The sequence below is a fragment of the Podarcis tiliguerta genome (assembly GCF_965153285.1).
Source record: "Podarcis tiliguerta genome assembly, chromosome: 1".
Lineage (NCBI taxonomy): Eukaryota > Metazoa > Chordata > Lepidosauria > Squamata > Lacertidae > Podarcis > Podarcis tiliguerta.
In genome coordinates this window covers 13,107,820-13,133,105 of record NC_139534.1, presented here as the reverse complement: position 1 = coordinate 13,133,105, position 25,286 = coordinate 13,107,820, and the positions used below count along the sequence as shown (strand labels likewise).

Here is a 25,286-nt window from a genome sequence, read left to right as displayed (position 1 = left end):
GTTGGTGCTGACCTTTAAAGCTCTAAACCATGGGTAGGCAAACTAAGGCCCGGGGGCCGGATCCGGACCGATCACCTTCTAAATCCAGCCCACGGACGGTCCGGGAATCAGCGTGTTTTTACATGAGTAGAATGTCTGCTTTTATTTAAAATGCAGCTCTGGGTTATTTGTGGGGCAAAGGAATTCGTTCATTTTTTAATTTGTTTTCAAAATATAGTCCAGCCTCCCACAAGGTCTGAGGGACAGTGGACCAGCCCCCTGCTGAAAAAGTTTGCTGACCCCCTGCCCTAAACAGCCTCGGCCCAGTATACCCAAAGGAGCGTCTCCAACCCTATCGTTCAGACCGGACACTGAGATCCAGCGCCGAGGGCCTTCTGGCGGTTCCCTCCCTGCGAGAAGTGAAGTTACAGGGAACCAGGCAGAGGGCCTTCTCAGTAGTGACACCTGCCCTGTGGAACACCCTCCCATCAGATGTCAAGGAAATAAACAACTATCTAACTTTTAGAAGACATCTGAAGGCAGCCCTGTTTAGGGAAGTTTTTAATGTTTGATGTTTTATAGTGTTTTTATATTGTGTTGGGAGCCACCCAGAGTGGCTGGGGAAACCCAGCCAGATGGGCAGGGTATAAATAATAAATTATTATATATATTAAATATATTCCATTCAAAACTTCAGGTGGCATTACAAACTGGGAGGGTATTTCCAGTGACAGTTGGTTCTGTACCATGGTTTCCCTTTTTTTAAAGGGAAATTCCCTTATTCCGAATAGGATTCCTCGCAAGGAAAGGGAAAAGTTGACAGCTATGTTCTGTACTGCATGCTTGCTTCCCGCCTGTTCAACTTGTATATATTTGAACATGAAGGAAGTTTTTCTGAAAGGAAGGAGGGGTAGGAAAATTCTAATTTTGATGCAGAAGCACAAAAATGTCGTCGCCATACCAGGGGCTGTTCACAGAAGCATCATAATCAATGCCCAGTGGGAATATAGCCTCTGTTCTGCTCTGCGCTGGGGAGATGTCTCATCTGGGATGTTTCAAGAAGCATGCTGGCAAATGGGAGGGATTTGGGAGAATTATAAGGGCAAGATGCAGTCCAGAAAGGAAGCCATGGAGAGAAAGGTTTGAGAAGCTGGATGTGGATCAGAGGAAAGACAACTGGGAACGAACAGGAGGATTTTGGAGAAGAATGATCAGACTTGTGACACGCTTGGGTCTCACGCTTTTCTAGCTACCACAAGCCTGCACTCAGTTCCAGATGCAACATGACTCGGAGACGGCAGCACCTCTTCCTTGTCTGAAATGGTGGCTCCTTCTTCCCTTCTCTCTAGTTCAGACTTCCTCAACTTGGAAGCCATCTCCAGATGTTCTGGACTCCAAGGTCCATCAGAACATGCAGGCAGCCTGGCCAATGGCCAGGGATTAAGGGAGCTGAGGTCCAAAATCTCTGGAGAGCACCAGGGTAAGGGAAGGCTAGTTTAGAACCAGCCTCAGCAGGGCAACATGTGTGCATGCAGAGATGGAGCAACCAAGGATGGTGTTTTTATCCACCAGGAGAGAAACCAGAGAGCAGAGATGGTCCTGCAAGAAGCGTATACCCTCAACCAGCCCTCCTCCCCTGTGCCAAAAGATCCAATGTCCTCTGCTGGGCTTTGGGAAACCTACTGAGGAAGAGGTTGTTGCTACTGAGCCAGTGTGGTGTAGTGGTTAAGAGCAGTAGACTCGTAATCTGGTGAACCGGGTTCGCGTCTCCACTCCTCCACATGCAGCTGCTGGGAGACCTTGGGCCAGTCACACTTCTCTGAAGTCTCTCAGCCCCACTCACCTCACAGAGTGTTTGTTGTGGGGGAGGAAGGGAAAGGAAAATGTTAGCCGCTTTGAGACTCCTTCGGGTAGTGATAAAGCGGGATATCAAATCCAAACTCTTCTTCTTCTACTGCAGATAAAGAACCTTCATTGGCATCTGTGCAGTGGTGGGCTCCTACGCCAAGTAAACACAGACACCAACCCACCAACCTCAACAGAGCAATTTACAACTCATCACATGGGGTGGGGGTAGCGAGTGTTGATGTAGTAGCTATGAATGTGAGTTGGGAAGTAAGTCCTGTAACTTTCCACTTCAGGCAAGCCACTCCCTTCATTTCCATCCTCCAAATGAAATACAGAGGTACCTCGGTCTAAGGCCTGGAAACGATGCCTTATGAGGAACGGCTAAGGGAGCTGGGCATGTTTAGCCTGGAGAAGAGGAGGTTAAGGGGTGATATGATAGCCATGTTCAAATATATAAAAGGATGTCACATAGAGGAGGGAGAAAGATTGTTTTCTGCTGCTCCAGAGAAGCGGACACGGAGCAATGGATCCAAACTACAAGAAAGAAGATTCCACCTAAACATTAGGAAGAACTTCCTGACAGTAAGAGCTGTTCGACAGTGGAATTTGCTGCCAAGGAGTGTGGTGGAGTCTCCTTCTTTGGAGGTCTTTAAGCAGAGGCTTGACAACCATATGTCAGGAGTGCTCTGATGGTGTTTCCTGCTTAGCAGGGGGTTGGACTCGATGGCCCTTGTGGTCTCTTCCAACTCTATGATTCTATGATTCTAAGAACAGTCCTGTTAACGAATGCTTCAGACAATGACCTCTGCTAAACCGGAAGTAGGTGTTCCGGTTAGCGCACTCTGCCCCAGAAGACGAACAGAAGCCAAACACCAGCAGCGGGAGGCCTCATTAGGGAAATTGCACACCTCCATTTAAGAATGCTTTGGTCTAAGAACGGACCTCCGGAATGCATTAAGTTCATAACCCGAAGCACCACTGTATAGGAGACAGAGTTAAGTGAGTTCTCAGCTCTCAAATGCCCCCTTCCCAGAGTAGCTTTCCTCGTTTTCTTATTTTCTTATTCAAAGTGACTGGGTTATCTTCCAAACCTTCCAAGTGTCCCAAGAGAGCCAGTGTGGTGTAGTGGTTAAGAGTGGTGGACTCGTAATCTGGTGAACTGGGTTTGATTCCCTGCTCCTTCACATGCAGCTGCTGGGTGACCTGGGGCCAGTCACACTTCTCTGAAGTCTCTCAGCCCCACTCACCTCACAGAGTGTTTGTTGTGGGGGAGGAAGGGAAAGGAGATGGTTAGCCGCTTTGAGACTCCTTCGGGTAGTGATAAAGCGGGATATCAAATCCAAACTCTCTCTCTCTCTCCCTATTTTCTAGGGACAGTCCCGGATTTTCAGAAGCTGTCCTGGTTTCTGATTTGATCCCGGAATGACCCGCTTTTCCTTAGGACGTCCTGATTTTCATTGGAGAAATATTGGAGTGTATGGTAGGACATGCTATTTTCATCGGAGAAATGTTGGAGGGTATGGAGTTATGCAACCCCCAAGCCAAGGAGATAAGTAACTATACAACCTTAAGAAGACATCTGAAGGCAGCCCTGTATAGGGAAGTTTTTTAATCTTTAATGTTTTATTATGTTTTTCTATATGTTGGAAGCCGCTCAGAGTGGCTGGGGCAACCCAGTCAGATTAGCGGGGTATAAATATTATTATTATTATTATTATTATTATTATTATTATTATTATTGAATAGGACGTCCCTATTTTCATCAGAGAAATGTTGAAGGGTATGTAAAACATCTGGGTGTAACACAGTCCTTCATTTTTAATGCAGAGGTAGCCCACCATGGCTCTCTAGGTTTTGCTGAACTACAGTTCCCATCATCCCTTCCCATGGATCCTGACACCTGGGGCTGATGGAGTCTGACTGCATCTGGAGGGACAAAGGGTTAGCCATCCCAGATTTAAGAGCTAAAAACCTGCTGCATTGAATGAAACAAAACAGAGAGGGGTGGAGAAAGGCTTTTTTGCATTAGGGCACTTCCCATTAATTCAACCACTGATGACAATATGCCTTGCTGAGTCAAAAAGAAAAATAAGTAATCCACAGAGAACTAAAAACACCAATTTATTCATTCCCTTCCTGGGTACTGCAGTACTGCTGGAGCCCAGGAAATTGCAGGAGACTTTGGCATTTGATATACCATAAGACTCTCTGAAACAGGATTCCTCTTCATCAAAGGTCAGACAAGGACACTATTAACTGATACTACTATCCCGCACGGACTTAATGGACTTTGAGTTACACTGTAAAATGTTTATGTTTGAACATTAACTTCCATGTTGGTTTCATTGCCGAATTAGTTAAAGCCCACCAAGGTGTTGCATCAGAATTTGCAGGCTGCCATGGGTACGTCTGAGATTTTATACTGGAAGATTATTAGATCATTCAGCATCTAAATAACAGGTCTGCATGACTTGTTCTCCATGAAGCCAAACACAGAATATCGGCCGTTGACTCAAGCAAGGGACCCCAGGGGATAGCCATGTTATTGTCCCTGGGAACCAGGGACATTGTATAGAAGAAAAACAATATGGTTGGCTGGGGTCCATGGGCAGACATCATCATCGTCATCATCTTCATAATAATAATAATAATTTATTATTTATACCCCGCCCATCTGGCTGGGTTTCCACAGCCACTCTGGGCGGCTCCCAACAGAATATGAAAAACACAATAAAGCATCAAGCAGGCTGCCTTCAGGTGTCTTCTAAAAGTCAGATAATTGTTTATTTCTTTGACATCTGACGGGAGGGCGTTCCACAGGGAGGGCACCACTACCGTGAAGGCCCTCTGCCTAGTTCCCTATAACCTCACTTCTCTCAGTGAGGGAACTGCCAGAAGGCCCTTGGAGCTGGGCCTCAGTGTCCGGGCTAAACGATGGGACATTCCTTCAGGTATACAGTGGTACCTCAGGTTACATACGTTTCAGGTTAGAAACACTTCAGGTTAAAGACTCCGCCAACCCAGAAATAGCACTTCAGGTTAAGAACTTTGCTTCAGGATGAGAACAGAAATCGGGCTCCGGCGGCGTGGCAACAGCAGGAGGCCCCATTAGCTAAAGTGGTGCTTCAGGTTAAGAACAGTTTCAGGTTAAGTACGGACCTCCGGAATGAATTAAGTACTCAACCTGAGGTACCACTGTATTCTCTCCTGAGGTTTACTGATTTTCTTTTTCTTTTAACGTTTGTGTCTTTATGTACAGCTGTTACTCAATTGTTTTGTGTGTGTGAGCTGTGTTTCGTTTGCCTAGCACTTGGAGAGCTCTTTGATGAGGTAGTTCGCAAATCTTCTAAATAAATAGTAAATAGAACGAAGCAGAGCCCAGCACCCAGTCCAGGAAGTATAGATCAGGTGTGTCTGCTTTGGAAGTCTCATTCGTCCAGTCTCGTTGCCCTACATCCTTAGATCCAGACCCTTAAGGGTTAAAGGGAAATGATTAAGAGGGCCAAGCAGCCAGAAAGTCCCTGTCCAGAATGGGCAGTCTTAGCCAAGTGGTCAGGGCACTGTTTGTTCAAGAAGAGGAAATATAGGGTTATTGTTCCCTTTCATTACGCGTCCCAACTCTTTGCCCGCCATCTGAGCTGAGGCCAAAACCAGGACTTCGCCCTCTGATGTGGGACCCTGGGAGAGGCAGAAGCATGGCCTGGCTAGGTACGATCGTATTGGACCAGCCACCATATTTCACCAAGCGAGTTTGGGAAATGCATTGCACTGTGAGTCACACAACAGCCTATTTTTTGCTAAGGGAGAAGAAGAAGAAGAAAGTCCTCTTCTATTATATAGGAGGTTAACCACATCAGCCCAGTGGTCAAGGACTACTTGGGTTGGCCTTTCGGTTTGAATATAGCAACTTTTGCATGGGGCTAAATTATAACATGCCTCGGGGAGGAAGACCTAGATATTTTAAACATCCAAAAGAGGGGGCATGACCAAAAACTTGATAACTAGCTCTTTTGATCACTTGTTGCAGATCATCTTTTCCTTTTCCTTTTTTTTTCCCTTCCCCTTTTCCTTTCTAAGCCCAGAAAAAGAGGGAAAATAAAAACCCTCCAACATCTCATTCTCAGAAAGCAAGGCTGAAGGAAGCATATTTTTCTTTCTTTCCACAGCCAGCTCATGCACTGTTTTCACACTGCCCTACCTGGGAAGAGTCATATATAAATATTTGGGTTATTTCCTGAAAATAGGCTAGTCAGTACTAAAAATGGAGCCACAGGGACAGAAGACAGTTGGGTTATAGTCCCCTAGTTCACCGCTGCTTGTTTATAAAAGGGGAGGGGGTCGGAATAGACCATCACTTTTTGCGGGTAGGGGGGTGTTCCTAATAACTTCCTTTAATTCTATAATGAATCCAAGCCACAGAGATGGGAATTAAGAGGGCAATGGTGTATCAAACAATAATAAAAAATGATCCTTAAGTAGGGAAAAAACCCAACCACAAATATTTCAACTTTTGACTTGCTCAGCTTTTCCCAGTCCCCAAAGAGCACTTTCAGGGCCTTCTGGTGTTTAGCATCAAATTTGTCTTGCCGTGTCTCAGGGCGGAGTGACCAACCTCGCTGAAAGATCGAGAGACATTGGAATGACTAACAGCCCCGGGATCTGAAGCAAGGGAGATGGCAGAAGGCAGGATGCACATAGAGCGCTTCTGCGATTCTGGCTTCAATGGAAGCCTCTAAAAGATGCCCAGAAGTTCGTGAGGATTTTAAAATGGGGGAGCTGAAGAGCACTGGGGCTAACCAGTTCTTTCGCAGGCATCCCGTAAAGCTAAGATCCAGATGAGACCGTGCTGAAGAGCAGCAAGGCGAATGTGGGGCAGCCATACAAAGGAGTCTCCAGAGAATTCGCTGTGCACTGTCTGGCCTCAGCTGATCCGGAACCGGTCCAAGTCAACCGCAGCCGTTGCGAACACAGAGTTGACTCTCAGTGGGAGTTCTGTCTGGGATCTAGTGTCCTGGGCAGCAGCAGAAGCACAGATTGGTTTACATTTTCAAATATTATTCATCATTTACAATAATACGGCCGTTTCTGTTATTCTAGCATTTGGAGATATGGCACAAACAAGGACTCCTCTATCTAAGCGCAATGCAAATATATCAGGTGGGAGCCTTTTCAGCCCCGCTGATTTATTACTGGTCAGGTCTGTTGGCACTTTAGGGTCCATGATGTGCAAAAACTGGCCATTCATGGGAGGAACTACAGGGTGTAAAGAGGAGGTGCAGTTAGAGAAAAGTCAGGCCAGGTCAAACTTTCCTTCCTTGCGGCCAACAGCCATTGCCAAAAATAAAAAAATGTTAGGTGGGAAATGAATATGCACATGCTTATAAATAAAAGCCAGAATCAAGGATACTTTTTAATGCATTGCAACAAGAGATAAATAAAACAAGCCTTAAAAGCAACGGATTAAGCAGGAATAAAATAAAATTATCATCACATCGGTGCAACACATTGGCCTGTTACAGCTATCTCTGAAGGCCCTTGTGTGCAAATCTCGCCATCCCCCACTGCAAAAAGAGATAGCCTATAAGTCATTTAAAAAGCCAGCATCTGACAATAGATAGTATCTCTTTCCTGGGATGTTTTTCTTAGTCTAATCCCAATAAAAGAGTATCCAGAAACTTAAAGCAGAATTCCAAGTACAAAGGGCAAGACAAGATGTAATGTGGAAAACCTTCTAGCTCAGCAGCTCAACAAAGACATCCTTGCTGGGCCAAAGGAGTCCGATGATATCAGCCATCAATCATGGCCGATGGGATAGAGCGAAAACAGAGAGCCATGAAGCCTTGCCTGAGCTTAGGAAAAGCCAGATTCACAATACAGTGGTACCTCAGGTTACATACGCTTCAGGTTACAGACGCTTCAGGTTACACACTCCACTAAGCCAGAAATAGTGCTTCAGGTTAAGAACTTTGCTTCAGGATAAGAACAGAAATTGGGCTCCGGCGGCACGGCAGCAGCAGGAGGCCCCATTAGTTAAAGTGGTGCTTCAGGTTAAGAACAGTTTCAGGTTAAGAATGGACCTCCAGAACGAATTAAGTACTTAACCCGAGGTACCACTGTAGTTTTATACAGTCCCAAACCACCTGGAAAACTTTGAACTTATAAGGATTGCTCTATCGGGCAGTGTGCTTTCTGGAGACCCACCCATTGCCATTCTGTAAGTTGAGGTAACACAATTAAAAAAAGATATCTATCTTGAGAAGTTTTCCGGTTTTTAAAAGTGCATAATTAGAGCATCGTGGACTAAGGCCCCAACTGAAGAAGACCCAACTGTTGGAGCACTCGGGGGGTTGGGGATGGAGGGAGAGAACCAGCAAGTTTTTCAGATAAGTATTCTGTAGAGATTCCAATTTCACAGTTTGAAAATCTTCCCAGCTCTCATGTTTCTGCCTCATGCAACATCTGAGCTCCTATCTTGCTTAATTGATCTCACTTTAAAACTGTTTCCATGAGAAAGCCGCCTTTTGTGAAAATGTGATTTTAAGATGGCTTCCAAGGTTCTAGAAGGAGAGAGAGCACGAGTCTTTCAAGAAAAGTTTGTCTTTAACATGAATTCCTTCATATTGAATTCATTCACATGGGTCAATCAGCTGTTCATCTGCTCACCATCAGATGATGTCTGATGTCTCTTTCCAGAAACAATAAGCATGGAACCATAAACATGGGAATTTGAGTAATTAGTTTTTAGGTTCTGCTCTTTAGACTATTAGCCAAGTCTATATACAATAACCTTTTTAGACCGATACTTGCAAGACACAGAAGAACCATATCATCAGCGTATTAAAGAATAGGGGCAAGATGGGTTCCTCAGCGGAAGCTCTGTCCAAGGAGTGGGGCATCTGACAAGCTGAAATGTTTGCAATGATGTTTGCAATCACCTGAGCACAATGTCAGATTTCTCCTTAAAAGTCTTAAAGGGTCCAATGGAAAGGGGAAGGAAATCTCAGCTTGGCAGCCTTGGAATGAAATCCTTGAGGGAAAGGGTGAAGAGCTGGAGAATGATAATAAATAATAATAATTTATTATTTATACCCCACCCATCTGGCTGGGTTTCCCCAGCCACTCTGGGCAGCTCCCAACAGAATATTAAAAACAATAAAACATCAAACATTTGAAACTTCCCTAAACAGGGCTGCCTTCAGATGTCTTCTAAAAGTCAGGTAGTTGTTTGTTTCCTTGACATCTGATGGGAGGGCGTTCCACAGGGCAGGTGCCATCACCGAGAAGGCCCTCTGCCTGGTTCTCTGCAACCTCACTTCTCGCAGGGAGGGAACCACCAGAAGGCTCTCGGAGGTGAACGATGGGGGTGGAGACGCTCCTTCAGGAATACTGGGCCGTGGCCGTTTTTCCTTCTAATGTGTTTTTGATACTTAAAAAGGGAAAGCCGAGGAACGTAAAAATTAAAGGACACTATCGTTGAATGAAGCAGGTCTTAACTTTTCTTAAGAAAAGCCCTGCTGGATGAAACCAAAGACCCATCTATCCAACATCCTGTTCTCAGTTTACCTGAGTAAACTTCTGATTTTACTTCTGAGAAAACATACATAAGATTTGCAAGCACTGCCGCCTTAGATATTTTTTTAAAAAGAGTTTTGATAGAAACAGATTTGTACAGCAGTTCTATGAGTGCTCATATCCTTGCTGCTCATAATGTGGAACAGTTAACTCTTTGCTCATCGAAACATCAACTCTTGGCTCAGAAGAAACTTTGAAAGAAAGAGATTAGTCCTACTTGTTTATTTTCGCCGCCCCAAATGTTCGTTGCTAACTTAACGGAAGGTAATTGTTTTTTAGCTGGGTTTGTGCTCCAATAGGTAATGACGAGGTATTTTTTTAAAGCTGGGTTTCATAATGAGAACAGAACAAAAATTGCTCTGCCTTGAATTATTAGCTGACAGCTGTGAGATCAGAAATATAAAACGTAGGCTAAGCCAGATAAATCTGGGTTTAAGTCACATTTATCTAAAATGACCAAAGATTGAAAAATGAACCTGACTTCATATGGGGGGGGGGGGAGAGAGATGTCTTCTAAAAGTCAGATAGTTGCTTATTTCCTTGACATCTGATGGGAGGGCGTTCCACAGGGCGGGCACCACTACCGAGAAGGCCCTCTGCCTGGTTCTCTGCAACCTCACTTCTCTCAGGGAGGGAACCACCAGAAGGCCCTCGGAGCTGGACCTCAGTGTCCTGGCTGAACGATGGGGGTGTTGTTTATTGAAATCCCATTAGTCAAAAAGTGTGAGATCCCCACTCTGATTTTAGCAAGAGTATTGGTGCAAAGCTCCTGGAGCAGAAATGAAAGGTGTTTGTCTTTGCTAGCATTCCCTCACTTTGTGATGGTCTGGGATTCATACTCGGAGGCTGAACCTGAGGAATCCCAGCCTGCAAAGGAGTCCCTGCCTCCAGAACCAGCTGAGCTGGGGCTGGGGCTTGAGCCTGAAGGGACCTCACCTGTGCTGGATCCTCAGGTGCAGGCATCAGCTGAGTTTGCTCTGGCGCCTGAGGGGATGGAGGACCCATTGCCTGCAGGTGCTCCACTCTCAGCCCCGTCAGGAGAAGCTGAGGTTGCCTCTGGGTCCGGTAACCCTCCAGCCTCTCCTGAGATGCAGAGGCTCAGGGCAGAGAGGCGGAGGGAACTAAGTTCCTGCAGGACGAGTGCTCGCCTCCAGGCCAGGAGAGGCGAGTCACCTGTGGACTGGGGCCGCCCTATGATTCGGGGCAGATAAAAGCCAGCCAGCCCCAGTTCCAAGTTGCGGGAGCAACGTTGTTGGTAGCCAGTTCCTGCCTGCACCCTGTCCTGCCGGATCTCCTGACCTCACCCGACTCCCTGCCTTGGACCCAGCTTCAGCTTTGACGGATGGCCTCAATACTGCTCCCTCAACCTCAGACTGGACTCAGACCTCGCCTCACGGAAACCCACGGGACCAGAACACACTTGCACCGTAAGCAGCTTCTGTCAACTAAACCAAATGCCACCGCTAAGTCCACAACAGCCACATACAGGGGTTCAGTAGGGGCCCTTAGTACTGGTACAAAGGTTGGGTGCCTCCTCCGCTCTCTGCCAAGAATTGTGACATGGAGGAGTCAGGGCGTAGCTTTAAGAAATGTGGTTTATTCACCTATTAACACCTTCAGTCCACATGGAGGGAGTCCAGATCCTATAGCAGGGTCATTTTAAGACCATGGTTTGTACCCCACAGCAGTGCAGCCCTGGAGTCCAAGGCATCTTTCCTAGCCAACCTGCCCAATATGGATCCCAGTCTTTTCTTTCCCCTTCTCCTTCTTCCCAGAACACCTTGCTAAAGACTCTCTAATTCTGTCACGTAATTAACCAGTCAACCTTCCAGTTCTCCAGACTCCATATAAGTAGTTACTTTTATAGTAGCTTTTATAGGAGCCCATGACTGTTCTGTCTGCTAGATATGTTCATGATATGTTCATTATATAATATGTGACTTTTTTAAAAAATGGATTCTTATTTTGGTTAACCCTTTAAAATAATGGAAAGGTTAGCAGCTCTTCTTACAGCAGTGGTTTGCATTCCCTCAGGTCTGCCCAAGTTACTGATACCATGTCATCCAACCATGATTTTTTTTAATAATTAAGAAAAAATACTAATAATGCAGATACTGACTGCATGGTTAACTTCACAAGGGAAAATATATATTCTGCTTCCTATATCATCCTTTGTTTCTCTCTTGGGGAAAAAGTGTCTTGTCAAAAATGAAATTTTGTCAAAACTTTTAGATTTCTCTCAAAAGTAAAAGTGTGATTTTGATGTTATGCACAAATCATTGTTTTGACACATTTCATCAGCTCATTAAGTTAAAAATGTGGATTTTTTTTTTCCATTTTGACATATCTGTTTCCAGGATTCTTTTATTACTTCATTTTGTGAAATATTTTGACATGCTGTTGCACTGCAAAAATAAAACTTAATTTTGAGGCACAGTCCCTAATTGTTGAAAAGAAAGGCTGCCCATCAAACGAAAAGATGGACATACAGTCCCACCAAATATAATCTCATGGATTATATAAACTCATGGAAACTGATGCAGTAAAATGGTTATGGGCAAAAGCAATAGGTCCATAGTCTATGCTTCAAATAAACTATGGTTTGGACACAGCCAAGAAGAAGAAGAAGAGTTTGGGTTTGATACCCCGCTTTATCACTGCCCAAAGACATCTCAAAGCGGCTAACATTCCCCTTTCCCTTCCTCCCCCACAACAAACACTCTGTGAGGTGAGTGGGGCTGAGAGACTTCAGAGAAGTGTGACTAGCCCAAGGTCACCCAGCAGCTGCATGTGGAGGAGCGGGGAAGCGAACCCGGTTCACCAGATTACGAGTCCACCGCTCTTAACCACTACACCACACTGGCTCACACCAGGAGACAATGTTGACATTTTCCCCTGTTCGTGCCCCCTCAGTAGTGTATCTTCCAAAACAAAATGCTGCTTCCTGTAAGAGGGACAGTTTGTGAGTCACCCAGGGCCGGATTTAGGTTTGATCAGGCTCTAGGCTACTGAAGGTATTGGGGCCATTTATATGGATAAAAGCCCCCCATCCAAACAATGACTATCTTCAGTGCAGGTAAGATTAAAAATAAATTATCATCTACCATACTGTTTTATTTATTTTATAGTACAGTACATTGATTATTGCTTTCATTTTATGGATCAGTGGTCTCGTTAGATAGTAAAAGTCATGTTAAATTGCTGTTTTAGGCGTTGTTTTTAAAAGTCTGGAACGGATTGATTCATTTTGCATTACTTTCTATGGGTAAGCGTGCCTTGGTTTTGGAATGCTTTGGTTTTGGAACGGACTTCCAGAACCGATTAAGTTTGAGAACCAAGGTGCCACTGTATATAGAAATGAGCAAACCAGTGATATTTTAGGGAGCAGCCTAGCAGGCGGGGCCCATTACACACATCATAGGAGCCTACACAACACAAAACACTGTTGCTGTATGTAGGTTTTATTTTATTTGTTTTTTTTTATCTTATATTTTGGAAATGTACGGTACATCCAGGTGTTTTTTTCATTTAATTTTTTTTGGGGGGGGCCCCTAGAGAGTTGGGGCCCTAAGCTATAGCTTGTTTATCTTATACGTAAATCCGGCACTGCAGTCATCTAACAAGATAAAGGTAAAGTCGTGGCCAACTCTGGGGTTGCGGCGCTCATCTCGCTTTACTGGCCGAGGGAGCTGGCATACAGCTTCTGGGTCATGTGGCCAGTATGACTAAGCCGCTTCTGGCGAACCAGAGCAGCGCACTGAAACGCCGCTGGAGCAGTACCTAGTTATCTACTTGCACTTTGACATGCTTTCGAACTGCTAGGTTGGCAGGAGCAGAGACTGAGCAACAGGAGCTCACCCCGTCGTGGGGATTCGAACCGCCGACTTTTGATCGGCAAGTCCTAGGCTCTGTGGTTTAACCCACAGCGCCACCCGCGTCCCATATTATCAAGATACCATGTATTATTTTAACCATCCATTGAAGAACAACATTGCATTGGATTGTGGGGTCCATGAACTACATTAGCTGAGTGTGACAAAGAAGAGAAAGGCTGGGGAGGCCCAGCCACATGAGCGGGGTATAAGCAATAAATTATTGTTATTATTATTTACAAGTTTCCAGGCGTACAACCAAAACTATGGATGGTGAAGCTACATGGTGGTTGCTCATGACTTATGTCAAAAGACAGATTTATGGCCACCAGGTCCCTGCAAATTATGATTTTATCTGGATTTGACTGTCCTCCAGGACATATTATAGACTGTCCTCCATTCCGCTTCTCCAGAATCATGAACTTATTATTTGTCACATTGTTTTTTTCTCCTCTGCAATAGCCATTTCTCAGAACCGCATCATTTACTTTCTTAAGCTGCAGACTATACAGTGTCAAACAGGCAGCCCATTGTTCATTTCTGCATCTCTTAAATATCGATAATGTTGTATGTAATAAAATATTTGTTTTTTGAAACTACATGCGTTAGAGGAAAGTGTGCATAAACACGAACATATTCGTTGAAAATAATATGCAAGAAAAATGTTGTGTTCGAGGAAATTGCTCACAAATATGTATACGTCAGTCAAAACTACATATGAAAATGTGTTTACTCGGAGAAATTCACATTTTTTTTGCATAAGAAGCTTTCCCAGCCGGCTGAATTTAAACAATGAAAACTGAAGGTCTCTGCTTCCGGTGCTTGTTTTTAAGCCTATCATTTTTGATGTTTTCAAATCACTTTGAGACTTACGTTAAATGCAGTTCAAAACTAATAATAATAATAATAATAATAATAATAATAATAATAATAATATCTGGAGGGCCACAGATTCCTTAGCCGTGTCCGAGAGAATCCTGGGAGCGAGTGGAAAACTTCTTTCCAATCCAGAAAATGTCTAAGCAGCTACTTTTATAGTAGCTCATGACTGTTGGTTCTACCAGATATGTTTTCTGTGAAAACAAGGAAGTAGACAACCCCGCTGATTTTTCTTTGCTCCTGCCAGGATCAAGTGTTATTATGGGAAGAGGCCACTTTGTGCCAGTCGAAGGGGCAGAAGAGTGCGGAGGAATCGCAAGAAGCGATTCCTGACTCCGGAAAGCAACAGAAAACTCTCGTCCTATGCTCACACTCCTGTATCTCTGATATCTGCCAGTGCATGTTTGCTGGAGACAGAGAATAATTGAGAGCTTTAATTGAAGGAGCCCCCTCCCTGCCCCGCTTTTATAAACTTGCAGGATAAAGGGAATGAATCATCTGAAAATAGATGAGTATCATCACATTCTTATTACCCACTGCTATGTGGTCCAGGAGTGGTCACATGTTAATTATAGGTCTTTAGCAACAGCACCCTGGGCAATTTGCCCAACTGATTTCCTTGCCACATTAATAGCCCAAGGACAAGACTGTACAGAACGCTATTAACCATTTCACAGCCTAGACATTTCCACGACATTCCTATTTTGCAAGGACTAAGAAGCAAACCCCTGTTTTTTTAAATAACTGATGCAAAGGTGGACTTAATCTAAAAGCATCAATTGGGGTGCAATTAATCGATGGGTGCACTGATCACAATTTTAAAATGTCACCGTGTTTTATTCCAAAATCAGATTGAAATTGTAATTCTGGGCAAACGTACACGGAAGGAGCGGGACTTTTCAGTAAGCGCGCATGCAATTTGCATTGTATTCCTGCAATCCTATGCCGCAAGTAGCTGAGAATAGGTGCCAGTAGAATCAGTGGGGCGTATCTTGCATGATTGTGGATATAGGAGAGCTAAAGGACCCCTGGATGGTTAAGTCTAGTCAAAGGTGACTATGGGGTGAGGCACTCATCTCACTTTCAGGCCGAGGGAGCCGGCGTTTGTCCACAGACAGCTTTCTGCATCATGTGGCCAGCAGGACTAAACCGCTTCTGGCACTGTGAAGGAAGCCAGAGGGCGCGGAAACGCCATTTACCTTCCCACCGCAGCGGTACCTATTTATCTACTTGCACTGGTGTGCTTTCGAATTGCTAGGTTGGCAGGAGCTGGGACAGAGCAACGGGAGCTCACTCTGTTGCGGGGATTCGAGCTGCCGTTCTTCTGATCGGCAAGCCCAAGAGGCTCAGTAGTTTAGACCCCTATAGGATAGGACAGTACATAGTCAGTGCTATTAAGTAAGGTTGTGAGAGGCCCTTGAATCTGGAGATTTCTGTGACTGTTAATCAGATGGCTCTCTACGTGTAAAATGCAGCGAGTGGCATAATAGATCCTTTCACCAAAGCACAAGGGTCAAGGCAGCAAATGGCATGGCACGAACCATTTTGGTTTCTCATTGTTTTTCAGTCTTAAATTCAGTCCCCTCCCCTTTTCTGGATCAGTATACAATTTTTCAAAAAAACGTATGAAGGTTCATCTGGATCGCTCCTACTATATCTATTTTTGCATCTAATTTTGCCTAAGATGCACATTTTACAAGCAATTTCCTCTAAAACAACACATTTGGGTCTGTTGTTTTCACTAAACTGAAGCTTTTGGGGGCAAATACATTTCCCCTAATATATGCGATTTTGCATACATTTTTTGGTTGGAGATCTGCGTTGTAAAATTTTGGGAAACACATTTTTTTCAAAGGATCACTATGTTTCAGTTTGTATAGCGGTTCAGGAGATAAGAATTAAGTCACTTTGCATTAAAATATGGACCAAATGAATTTCTCCTCGCAAACCTAATGTTTACATGGGCTTGTGGAAGTGTCCAGGGCGTGTACATATTTTAGGGAATCCAAAATGCACAAGGGCAGATTATCAGCATTTCAAGTGTGAAAGATATTTGGTGGTGCGATGGGGAAGAGGTCCAAATTTAGTGATCTGAAAGAACTAATTGGAATATGAGCTCAGATCTCAGCTCAGCTTTATTTCAAAGGAAGGTGTTTTTGAGATTTGAGATTCCCCCACTTTTAAATCTATCAAACAAAGGAGAAAGAGGAAAAACTAGGCTTGGAACAGAAATAAAAACTTGCACCCCAGACTATGAACACTTTGAGAGAAAGTATATTTGCGCTGCAGTTAAACGAATCGCTAAGTGTGAAAGGTCATCATGCTATGAGATTCAAACAAAGGAAATGGACAAATTTAAACAAGCCAGAAGCCAACAGTGGGAGGATCATTTATAGTTGGGGACAGAGCTGGCTGCGTTAGAAACCTCACGGGGGCTGTAAATGCAGGGTTGACTGCTCTGTGGTTTTACATTTGCTGAATCAGCTCTGTCAGTCAAATCATCTTGTTGTTCATGTTGCTGTTGTTCACTTTTACTTGAAAAGCAGATTAAAAAAAAAAAAATCTCCAACAATTTATACGCTTTTGTTTCATCTACTGAGTCAACTCAATACTTTACATCATGTGACAATCTCATGCCAGCCCATTACTGACCAGATGCTGCGGGTGAACGACAAGAGAAGGTTGCCAACACAACTGGAGGTGGGCAGGGCCAGTCACCCCATGCCCCAGTCATGCCAGAACATGGCAGCCTTCCTAGACCCAGAGCGACTGCACCATGCAGCAACAGACGCCCACCCAGGTGAGCAGATAATTCAAACCTGGCTCGTGAGGTCCCTTGATACAGCTCTTATTATTACTACATTGTTGTTGTTATTTAAATTTGCCTTGAGAGAGTCTTTAAACCTCTTTTGTTGACCACCAGCATTACGCTTTCCATTTTTAAGTTTGGAACAGAGTAATTGCTTTGGAAGTAATCAGCCATCCACACAACATGACCAGACCAACAAAGTTGATGTTGAAGAATCATTGCTTCACACCGACAACTGGGAAACACTGGCCTACGAGCGCTCCAGTAGGAGAACGGCCTTTCCCAAAGGTGTCATGGACTTCGAAGATGCTCGAACTCAGGACAAAAGGGACAAAACATGCTAAGAGGAAGGCACACTAAGTAAACTCTCACCGTGATCCTGCCCAGAATCCTATGTCCCCACTGTGGAAAGACATGTGGGTCCAGAATTGGCCTCCACAGTCATTTACGGACTCACTGTTAAAACCGTGTTCATGGAATACAATCTTACTTGGCTACGAGTGATCACCAAAGAAGAAGATTATTCTTCTTATTCTTCTTATTCTTATTCTTCTTATTCTCCTTATTTAATAACAATGATGCATTTATGTACAAAACATAAACAACTATAACAAAATGTTACTTGTATGGCTCACAGCCAGAAGGGGGAAAAGAACAAATGTAAATTCCCAATACAGTGGTACCTCTAGTTGCGGACACGATCCGTTCCGGGGTGCCGTTCGCACCCCTGAAAAGTCCGCAATTAGAGCAGCACTTCTGCACACGCACACGCAGCAAAACCCGGAAGTATACACTTCTGGGTTTGCTGCATGCACAAGCCAAAAAGACGCAACATGAACCTAACACAATATGAGGTATGAATGTACCCCATAGTATTAAAACAATAACAAATAAGATAAAAGTAAACAAAATCTACAGCGGTAAAGGTAAAGGGACCCCTGACCATTAGGTCCAGTCGTGGCGATTCTGGGGTTGTGGCGCTCATCTCGCTTTATTGGCCGAGGGAGCCAGCGTACAGCTTCCGGGTCATGTGGCCAGCATGACTAAGCCGCTTCTGGCGAACCAGAGCAGCGCACAGAAACGCTGTTTACCTTCCCGCCGGAGCGGCACCTATTTATCTACTTGCACTTTGATGTGCTTTCGAACTGCTAGGTTGGCAGGAGCAGGGATCGAGCAACGGGAGCTCACCCCGTTGCAGGGATTCGAACCGCCGACCTTCTGATCGGCAAGTCCTAGGCTCTGTGGTTTAACCCACAGCGCCACCCGCGTCTAGTTTGTGATACTAAGCTCCAAACACACGGTCTATTCAGATATTTCCCCATCCTGCAATTCCTGAAGAATGAAAGGGACTCTGGAGAAGATGGAGCTAAGAAGCTCCCATTCTCCACCCTCTCCCTAAAGCCACAGCTCCTCTCCTATAGCATATCCCTTTAAGCATTCTTCATGTGATGGAGGCAATGTCCGAGAAGTCCGCCCTATCTCAGAGTTTCTGAACATCGCCTCTGAGTAAGAAGGTGCAACATGGAGCCCCTAAAGAAGAATCCTAAGCTTTCCCCCTAACAGCCTGTGCCCCATATTTCTCATCGCTGGCGTTCGCTCTCACATTTAGTGAGGGGAAATGCCGCTTGCGTAAATTTCGGATCTAGGAGGACTTGAATATTTCGCAGTTGGGAAGGGATGTGGCTCATTGTGAGAGGATCAGCCTTGCATGGAGAAGGTTCAAAGACCAACATCTCCAGCTACAGCAAGAGAAGACACTCTGTCTGAAACCCTAGAAAGCTGCTATGGGTCAGTGCAGGCAATGCTAAACATTTAGTCTTTATTAGCATTTTTAGGTAGTGCTTTTCAATTTTGTGTATTTTCAACCCAGCCATGAATAATTAAATGCTCCGTGCACTAGCAATAACAGAAGAGCTACTTGAAGGGAGTTTCCAATTAGAGATCTTAGACTTCTTAAGATCAGTACAAAAATGTTACAAATAAAAAGTCACAATATAAAATAGCAGCTCCATGTAATGTTCAAGTTTTACTCAAAGTGACAGTTTGATTCGTTCTTTTATGCCTCATCAAAGTTCTCCACAAGATCTGGAACTTCACGTCATCTTCCTCACCAGTAGCAAGAGGTGCTTTTCCATCCACAGAGCCTCTGCTAGTCTCCTCAAGCTGGTCAGACTGTCAGCACCAAGCTGGTTTAAGATGATAGGAGCATTTCAGTCAGCTGCTTAGTCTCAGCATGGCCTGTGAATGTGAAAGTGTTAGCTGCTAAAGATGCTTGAACTTTAGGGTTCTTGAAGTGGATGGCAGTGCCCTGGTTGGTAAACATGTTTACCTCTTCAATACCAGAGATGTTATTTATTCCAAGTTTCTTTAATGAAAACTGAAGTTTCCCAGTAGTGATGTATGGAAGTGAGAGCTGGACCATAAAGAAGGCTCATCGCCGAAGAATTGATGCTTTTGAATTATGGTGCTGGAGGAGACTCTTGAGAGTCCCATGGACTGCAAGAAGATCAGACCTATCCATTCTGAAGGAAATCAGCCCTGAGTGCTCACTGGAAGGACAGATCCTGAAGCTGAGACTCCAGTACTTTGGCCACCTCATGAGAAGAAAAGACTCCCTGGAAAAGAGCCTGATGTTGGGAAAGATGGAGGGCACAAGGAGAAGGGGACAACAGAGGACGAGATGGTTGGGCAGTGTTCTCGAAGCTACAAACATGAGTCTGACCAAACTGCAGGAGGCAGTGGAAGACAGGAGTGCCTGGCATGCTCTGGTCCATGGGGTCACAAAGAGTCGGACATGACTAAACGACTAAACAACAATGCTGAAGCTTCTTGTCATCTGCTGCTGCTGTTCTGTGAACCACCTTCTTCTTTCTACGGGCAGTACCCTTCCCACTGATGTGCACTTGAGCTTGCAGCTTAGCTAGTTTTTCTTGATTCATGATAGTTTATTTCATCTGTGGCCACTGCTCCCATCTTTGCCGCCTTCACGCCTACCTATCTCCCTTTCCCCGCAGTGCAGGCAATGCTGAGACCAATGGTGCGACTCAGCAGCTTTCTATGTTCCTTCATAGACCAAATAATTGTTTGAGAGGCTGCATGACCTAAAAGTTCAGGGATCAGCATATGTACACGCAAGGGAAATGGAGTCCCGTCCCATCTCTCTATGAGCTCGCCAACCGTTTCCAAGAAGGCGTCCAACTTTCTCCATGTAATCCCTAGCATTCAAACTTTAAGGCGGCCAACTTACAGCCACCTCAGCACTTATGTCTGCAAGTACTTTCACCTGATAGTCCCGGGGGAAGATAGAAGGAAGGGGAGGGGGCGTTGGGAGGGGAGGGGAGGGCCGCTGCTCCATAGAGACAGGCCAGGGTTTTTCAAATAGTTCTGCTAATTTCACAAAGATGCGTGATAATGTCCCCCATATGGCTTTCTGCTTTTTAACAATGAGAAATTGAACCCACATTTTGGAGACACAAGTTTTGCTGATAGACAGCTGATAGTAACTATTGGCCTTTTGGTTTTAATTATTCTAAAAACAGCCTAGGGATCATTTACCCAGAGTTAATGGCCTTTTTAAGGAGCAAGATAAGTCCACAGATGTGACAGGGAGCAGCATGTGGGTCAAAGCTACTGCTGAGGTTAGAATTGGGAGTTGTCAGGCATCCCAGAACCAGCCTGTACAGTACAGGAATGTGTCCTTTCAGTGTCTGAAAGAACTTTTCGTCCTCAACATTGACTATGGGCTGGATCCAGACTTAGTCATGTTCAAGGGAGACTGATGGAAGTCAAAGGGGCTTTATTGAGTCATGACTGACTTACGTCCCACTGATCTCAACAGGTCTGCTCTAAACTATGCCTGGATCCAAACCTGTGTAGAACATTCTATAAAATCCTTTTGGGGTGCCTACACTGTGCTGATTTAATGTTCCTCCCCTGTTCATTCCACGTCCATCCATTTCCTATCTGTTCCACCGGATCAGATCCTCAATTCTGGATCGCATATGCAGCAAGCTGAAAGCGGACAGGACTTCTACAGCTTGAATCCAGGTGCTTAACACTCACCTGAGATCTGTACAGAAATTGTTCTTTGGAAACCTGGCAACTTCAGCCGATTGAACCTACACAGCCAGATCCTGTGCATATTTACTCAGAAGTAAGCCCTGTTGAGCTTGACAGGCTTACTCCCTGGGGGGAAATGCAAAGGACTGGGTTATTAATAATAATAATAATATATAATTTATACCCAACCCATCTGACTGGGCTTCCCCAGCCACTATGGGCGGCTTCCAACAAAATATTGAAATACTGTAATACATCGAACATTAAAAGCTTCCCTAAACAGGGCTGCCTTCAGATGTCTTCTAAAAGTCTGGTAGTTGTTGTTCTCTTTGACATCTGGTGGGAGGGCGTTCCACAGGGCGGGTGCCACTACCGAGAAGGCCCTCTGCCTGGTTCCCTGTAACTTGGCTTCTCACAGTGAGGGAACCACCAGAAGGCCCTCGGCGCTGGACCTCAGTGTTCAGGTAGAACAATGGGGGTGGAGACGCTCCTTCGTTTGGATACAAAAACGTCAACGCTACGTTCAGACAATCCTGTGATGTTGTTGCCTCTTCTAATGGTGAACTCAGGTGGGGAGTGTCAGTGGGGCCAAAAGAGTGCCACTGGGAAAGAAGAGGTGAGGTCTTGACATACTCCAATATTTGCAAAAGTATAAGATTAAAAAAAAAAAATCAAGGCAGGCCATGCTCTTTATCCACAAGCCAGTGGCGTAGCGTGGGTTGCCAGTGCCCAGAGTCATGCAGAGGGTGGGAGGAAGGGAAACAGACAAAGTATGCATGGGCATTCAATGACCTGAGGTATCTTCGTCACCCAGGAGATCTATGTAAACAAATAGCCAAAGCAAAATAAATGGCTTCAATATCAGGATGAGCAACAGCCTAAAAGACATTTTGGAGGCATCTAAAGATCTGAGGTGGCTTTTACAAAAATGATTAGGCCAATTCACGGAGGACTGGCCAATGGCCAACTATTAGCCTTGAAGGCTAAATGGTGACTTCCATGTTCAGATACCATATTCCAGAATGGGAAACTTGTGGCCCTCTAGATGTTGCCGGACTCCAGCTCCCATCATTCCCAGCCAGTATGACCAATGGGAGCTGGAGTCTAGCAACACCTGAAAGGCCCAAAGGGTTGCCTAGGCCTACCACACACCTCTCAGGGTTGGATATTTGGAACAAAACGAAGACGTAGGCTGCACACAAGACGTAGGCAGAGTGAAACAGAGTGTGCCCCACAGTTTGTCCTCAAACCCCTAAAATAGCCTGAAGCCTCCCGGTGCCTTGGGTTGGTGCCTATCACATTGCCAGAGTTGGTAACAAGATTCACCGGCCAGTCACTCGACTGCTTCTGCATGTGGGACATGTCCTTTGCCACCTTGTCCTTTGCCTCAGGCAACGAAATGTCTTGGGTTGGGCCTGGACTGCTGTGAGGGGGGAAACCGGATTACTAAAGGAGAGAAAGGGAATGGAATATCCAGGAAGAAGGTATGGCTGGCTACTCTGAATGGGAGCCTTCCGCACCGCAACACTTGGTTGCAGTCCCCACTTCTAAACTTGACGACGGCAACTTCTCCTTTGCAGGAAGGGTGACGAGAGGCAACCGGCATATTCTTGTGGCTTCTCCGCAGAGGAAATCTCCCTTCTGCGAGGGAAGAGCCTATCAATTTTGCAGAGCTTTTCAGCCCATTATCACATTACAGGTAGACAGTTGTCACAAGGCATTAGGCTTAAATGACTTTGACAGCATAACTGCGGGCTAGCTCCAGGCTTGGCAGCCTGCGGAACACCTGCAGCTCGCAATGCGCGGCAGCCACAAGGCCAGGCCAGGGTGTTCCGCCCAGAGGCGGGAAGGCATGTTTGGCTTCCTACATCACCGGGAAGAGCTGCCCTCAACTGACAGCCAACATCGCAAGACGCCTCTTTAACACACACACACACAGAGAGAGAAACAAAGACCTTGACCAGACGTTGTCCAGAACGTATATCAGACCAGCACCCGCCATATTTAATAAAGAGAGGCCTCTTTATGGCATTTCTTGATGAAAACACTCATCAGAAAAAGCAAGAGCATGACTTTTCCCATGAGGAAGAATGGAATCTCAGACTCTCCTTATTTTCCAGAGACAGTCCCAGATTTACAGAAGCCGTCCTGGTTTCTGATTTGATCCCAGAATGTCCCGCTTTTCCTTAGGACGTCCCTATTTTCATCAGAGAAATGTTGGAAAGCATGGAGTTCAGCGACCCCTGAGCCAAGGAGATAAGTAACTAAACAACCTTTGGGAGATATCTGAAGGCAGCCCTCTATGGGGATGTTTTTAATGTTTAATGGGTGGCGCTGGGGTGGAAGAGAAGAAGAGTTTGGATTTGATATCCCGCTTTATCACTACCCGAAGGATACTGAGCCTAGGGCTTGCCGATTGGAAGGTCGGCGGTTCGATTCCCCGTGACGGGGTGAGCTCCCGTTGCTCAGTTCCTGCTCCTGCCCACCTAGCAGTTCGAAAACACATCAAAGTACAAGTAGATAAATAGGTACCTCTCTGGCGGGAAGGTAAACGGCGTTTCAGTGCACTGCTCTGGTTCGCCAGAAGCGACTTAGTCATGCTGGCCACATGACCCGGAAGCTGTACGCCGGCTCCCTCAATAAAGCGAGATGAGCGCCATAACCCCAGAGTCGTTCGCGACTGGACTTAACTGTCAGTGGTCCTTTACCTTTACCTTTATATTTTTATATATGTTGGAAGTCGCCAGGAGTGGCTGGGGCAACCTAGTCAGATGGGCAGGGTATTATTATTGTTGTTGTTGTTGTTGTTGTTGAATAGGATGTTCCTCTTTTCATAGTAGAAATGTCGGAGGGTATGGAATCTGCCTTAAACCAAATCAGGCCATTTGGTTCACCCAGCTAAGTACTGTGTCTTTGGTTGGAACTTCCATTTCTGCGCCTATAGTATCCTAGCCGCTGTTGTTACATACATAAAGATTGATTCTATATTTATTTATGCACTCACACACTCAAAACCAAGATGAGTTGTGCACTGCCATTTTTTAAAGCCAGAATTCTACCTGCTAGGACAAGGATGGCACAGCCCTGGCAGTTGAAGTGGGAAATTCAGGGCAAGCAATACAGAAATGTTGATTCTTCATCAAGTTCCTTGCCTAATGTCAGTGAGTGAGTCCCCCACACAGAACAGGCAGCTACCACTCCTGCATTTAAGTTGAGAAGGGTGGTCACTAAGTGTGTCTTTTAAAAGGCAGGAGAACACAATGTGGAGAACGCTGTGTCACAACCAGGGGCACCATCTCTAGGTGGCCAGAAAATAATTTTGTTGTGGTTGCTCAGCACCTACACCGCAGGGCCTCCAACGCAACATCCGGTACCGCGTGAAGCACCGGAAGTCACGTCTGAGACCTCATGAGACCTCGGAATCTGACTTCAGGACCTCACGTCACAACATGTTGGCAAGTTTGCACCCCTGATCACAACGGTTCGGTCGCCATTTTGCCTCAGTCCTCTGAAACAGTGGCGTAGCGTGGGTTGTCAGCACCCGGGGCAAGGCAAGTAATTTGCGCCGCCTAACCCGTGGATTTGCGCCCCCTAACCCTAATCCCCAGATGTTGCGCCCGGTGCGGCCGGGCCCCCCTGCACCCCCCACGCTACGCCACTGCTCTGAAATACACCACTGAGCAAACGATGCCAACTCGAGATGAAACAGCGGATCAGCGAAGAAAAGCTAAGTCAGTAATAACTAATTTATATCCTGCTCTTCTACGACAGTACTCATAGCAGCTTACATTAAAAAAAAAAACCACATCAAATACAATAATAAAAATGCAATTAAAAACTAAGCAATTAGAAACAATACCATTAAAGGACTAAGAGCAGCAATTAAAAACACACACACATATCTTAAAGGCTGGAACAGACCTGCAGCAGCAGCAAAATATTTTTTTCTTCTTCAAAACAAAGACGGGGGGGGGGGATGCTTGCCAAAACAAATTCATTTTTTGATGCTGATCAAAGGAGCTTTAAAAGGGGGAGGCCTGGAAGGGCGTTCTGGAGATGAGGCACCCCCCCCCATGGAAAGTCTTTGCCCTGAATGTCTCAAAATGGCACTGAGAGCAAGTCTTCCAAATCTGGACTTGGAGTCCAGTATGGCAGTAAATGGTCCATAAAAAGGCAAGTTTTAGAAATGTGATCTAATGTACAGTGTTACGGAGGCAGGACTGGCCTCAACCAGAAGTCCAGCATGTCACACATTTCCAAGACAGGCT

General features: G+C 45.3%; 1 pseudogene across 1 annotated transcript; it reads right to left on the bottom strand.

The window, feature by feature from the left end:
* Positions 1-18,985: 18,985 nt before the first annotated feature.
* Positions 18,986-19,416, bottom strand: LOC310678298 (transcription factor BTF3-like; annotated as a pseudogene). The gene has a single exon. The product of its transcript is annotated as a transcription factor BTF3-like (transcript).
* Between the last annotated feature and the right edge of the window lie 5,870 nt (positions 19,417-25,286).